General features: G+C 28.7%; 1 non-coding gene across 1 annotated transcript; it reads left to right on the forward strand.

Moving 5' to 3' along the window:
• TRNAI-UAU (transfer RNA isoleucine (anticodon UAU)) lies at positions 1–74 on the forward strand. The gene has a single exon. It is a non-coding gene; the product is annotated as a tRNA-Ile (tRNA).
• Positions 75–4,678: the final 4,604 nt, after the last annotated feature.

A 4,678-nucleotide genomic window follows, 5' to 3' on the forward strand; every position in this document is an offset into this window, starting at 1 on the left:
GGTCCCGTAGCTCAGTTGGTTAGAGCGTTGGTCTTATGAGCCGAAGGTCGCGGGTTCGAGCCCCGCCGGGACCATCCCGACTACCAAAGACTTTACCTTGAGGTTAGCATTTTTTCAATCTGTTTATCCTGTTTTGGATGCCAATGGCAACTCGTCGATTGGAAGACAAACGAAGAGAGCCCATTTCCTAAAAATAATTGTATTTTTTCAGCCGATGCCTGACAAGATTTGGGCCCATCTTATAACATGACTTCTCTGATCATTACGATCTCAAGCCCATATCGAAATCTGGGCCACAAGTAAATTCCTTGTATTTGTTATATCTAATGTTGGGCCAGAATAAAAAATTGATATTTTTTAGATCCTTAAATCCAATGCTAGACAGAACTACATGCAATATTGGACAAAAACATCAGTAACACAAAATATGAAATATAAATTACCTAATATGAAAACTTCTGTACCTGATGCGTTTTGTTGAGATGGACCTCCACCTTCATGTTCTTACCTAATATGAAGTATTTTCTTTCCTTCTTTACCCTTTTCTCTTTTAGTTGTTAAATCCATGTTTGGAGTATGTGGATTCGAAGTTTGTTCATATCATGTTCTTAATTATCAAAATCATTTCTGGTGCTTCGTAGAGCCTTAAGTGATGAGATGGAAGTTGAAATCATATTAGGAAAATTTATGTTACTTTGTTTTTTTGTGTTTATGAATGCCCGGGTCAATAACGTCCATCCAAACTTTTTTTCTGCACAAGGAGAAAGTGAGTTACTTAAACAGTGTTGACGACATCAACCTCTTGCTTTAAGCTGTAACATTAGTGTTTACATAACTAAGTTCTTGCATGTGAAAAATGATTTTTTAAATTTTTTATGTGTTTATTTATCATTAGAAAAATTAATTAATGAAAAATATTTTCTAATTAAAAAAAATCTAGCATGGTTTCTAATTTTCTTATTTATTTTAAACAGAAAATATTTTTTAAAAATAATAAAAAATACCTAGATTTTCTTAATTAGTTTATTCTTTGTTCAGTTTCTTTTGAACTCTAAGCTTTATGGTTAGCTTCTTAATGTTGTTTGTTGCGTTCTAATGGTTGATTTTTCTTTTTATAAGAATGATGTAAGTGTTAGTTTCATTGTTACTATTACAAAACAAGATCTTCCCCCTATTCAACTCCCCTCTCTTCCTTTTTTTTCTTTTTTCCTTGGGTTTCCTTTTGGCTTAAGGTAGATGGATTTTTCATCCTTTTGTTTTAATGCTGGATTGAAATTTCTTAATTTTTTCCCTATTAATTGTTGTTTTGTTTGTTTATTGTTGTTGTTGTCTCTTCATAATCTTTTTTTTTTTCTATGTTAATAATGTCACATATAAAGCACTGTCTACTTTCTAAATATCATGGGAATCTCTAAAAAAAATTAGTGAATCGAGGGACAAAAAAAAAGAGAAAAAAAAAAAGGCACAAAGCCTGTTTTTTCTTCCTGCTCCTTCCTAGGAGCAATGACTGTTTGTTTTTTTCTTCTATTTATTTTCTTTTTATTTGTGTTACGTTATATAGAAATATACATTCCCAAACATATTATATAATAAAAGCTAAATGATATTAAGAAACCACCATGAATCAAAAGAGCTTTTATTATAAATTATAATTGTCATAACCTAATTTTATGTTGTTCTCTAATTTTTTTTAAAATAAATAAATAAATAAAATAAAATAAAAACTGACGACGTGGAAAAAACAGATAGGAGAGGATTCTAAAAACTACTTAAAAACCAAGCTGCAATTTTAAAGTAAATTCAAGGTTTAATTGTACCTTATTATGCTAAAAAAATATTAAAAAATACAAATTTAAGGTTAAATTAAATGATTATTGAATGAATTTGCATAAAAATTAAGTTTAAGAATATAATTAAATTTTTAATAGATCAATTTGATTCAATCATGGATCAAATTAAATTTTAATTATATTTAAAGATTATTTTGGGTCTAATTAAAAGATTTAATTAAGTACAAGGAGCTAATTATAATTTAAATAGATGAAATTAATTTTATTTCTTAATTAATTTTAAATAAGATTTAATTAAATACAAGTAGCTAATTAACAGTGCAATACAGAGAACATAGTTTTTTTTCTTGATATCGAGTGTGTTTGGCAATGTGGTAGTGATTGCTTTTTAAATAACTTTTTGTGCCGAAATATATGTCAATGATATTTTTTTATTTTTTAAAAATTATTTTTAATATCAGCATATCAAAACGATCCAAAACATAAAAACCATATTAAATTTTAATAAAAATAAAAAAATAATTTTTTTTTTAATTTTTTAAAAACGCATGTTGAAGCGCGTTATCAAACACTGCCGAGAGAGGACAAAAATAAAGTTTGAGACAGAAAAGGAAAAATAATGATGGCTGACGAGATTGTTGGAAAAAATGGGCAATATCTCCCCCTTCCAGTCCTCCCAGTCCTCCCAAATCTGTTTGCATTTTGATAGCTCTTTGTTTTATATTTTATTTCTCTTCTTCTCTTTATGGTTTCCCCACTTCCCTTCACCCATTCTCCTTACTTGACCTCTCATTTTATGATTGATATTGATTGCGCTTAAATATTTGCTAGATATTGATTGACCTCATACATTCATGATAATGATACATCTACTGTTAGGTCTTAAAGGTGATGCCAGTGGTTGTTTTTGTATGATTCTGTGAGCCTCATATCGTGCTTCCATAAATTCTCTCATTGCTCTTTTACACCGAGTCACATCTACTCTCTTTTCTCGCCCGCCACTAGCCTGCTCTTTTATATTTAGTTACATCTTCTAGCAGTATTTTACCATGTTTGAGTTGAAATCTTATGTGCAAGCTGCTGGAGCTTGATTTCTTCGTGGTGCTCACATGGTTGTTCCTGTTTTTACCTTGGATTCTATAGCTATGCCAACTTCTTCTTCTTCTTCTTTTTAAACATGAATTTCCTTGGCGAATCTATCACCATTCAATACTTCTAACTTAGATCTTATTAATAATTTATAATTTGTAATTGTTGTGCTGTATATTGTTTGTTTTCCCTCTAGATTGGTTTAGATAAATGTGTTTAGTACTGACCTGGTTAAAATATGAAGTAAAACAATGGAAAAAACAAGTGAATTAGTTTGATCTACCCACTTTGATCATATATTATTGTCTGGTCATTAGTGCTTACAATGAAAGGCGAACAGATTTTGAAGAAAGCGTATTTATCAAGTGCAGATGCAGTAGAAGTGTGCGTCTGTTACAAGTTCCAACACCATGGGATCCAATATCTATATATTTGCATCTGTTTTTTTTATAAAAAAAAAAATGAATTTTTTTAATGTATTAATCAAGAATAAATTCTAAAAAACATTCTGAAAAACAAATTCTTCCATTGTCTTGAACACTTTCTTCAAATATATTTGTTCTTCAAGCTCTTTTGAAAATTCTTTTGCTTCAAAATATTTTTTTTATGATTTTAAATTCTTTTAATATGCTAATATCAAAAATATATTTAAAAAAATAAAAAAAATATTTTTTTAATATATTTTCAAACAAAAAATACTTTAAAAATAACCATGATAACAATTCTATTTTTAGTGAACCCAAATGCAATTTTATTAAATTTATTTTTTCATGCAACACGTCCAGCCGGGTTAAATAATTAAAGGATAACTCTATCTTGTAATTTAAAAAACATAGAAATAAAATGAGTGTCGCACTGTTTTCTGATTGTATTATAATAATAACAATAATGTTCCACTCCAAAATTGAAATCTATGGTTGAAGGTTTGTAGTTATGCTACATAATAAATTAGTTTGTAGCTCAAATAATAACAATATTCATTTCTTTTAAAAGATTTGGAATTTTGAATCTATTTTTTGTATAAAAAAGGGAAGAAATAAAATAAAAGGCGATGCCGAACGCATGTTTTGTCTCAAGAATAAAATTATTTCTCTTTATAGTTTGTTTGATACAATTTATGGAAAGGAATAGAGTCATAATTTAAAAATTATTTTTTTACAAATAATACCAAAAAAATGAAAGAATGTCATTTTTTGTTCTATCCATGAATAAAATGTAAAGATAAGTAAGTAAACTATTCAAATTTTTATACCTAATACCCCATAAATAGATGTAATTGTATAAGAATTAAAAAAAAAATAAGGATGAAAATTAATTAAAAAAATCAAATTAAATCAAATTTTAAAATATAAAATATCTTTTAATAAATTATTCTCCGGTTAAAAATATCTTTTAATTTGTGATCTCTAGTTGTATTTTCCAATCTGAACGAGGGAAAAACGCGATAGAAAGATGACGAGATTTCTTGCCTGTATAAGGGCTTGTTTGCAAAATTGTTGTATCTGAGGACCCGAATGAACTTGTTCATTCGAGTGTAGTGAATTTGCAGGAGGAGACTGCGTGTTATTGCACCATTTCTATTAGAAGATTCATTAATGGTGCTGCGGCTCAAGGGATAAGGATATGAAAAAAGGGTGAGATTTGAAGTTAGAGATCGATCCATCAGGGATATTAACGAAATTGACGGATAGCCTGGATTTCCTTGGGATGCAATGCTAAGCTGCTGCTATAGCATAGGCTGCTCCAAAGTCTGAAATGGAAGGAAAAATACTTGTTGAAAATTGAAATTGTCTACACAA

Source organism: Populus euphratica, unplaced genomic scaffold (genome assembly GCF_000495115.2).
Source record: "Populus euphratica unplaced genomic scaffold, PopEup_1.0 scaffold44.1, whole genome shotgun sequence".
Classification (NCBI taxonomy): Eukaryota; Viridiplantae; Streptophyta; class Magnoliopsida; order Malpighiales; family Salicaceae; genus Populus; species Populus euphratica.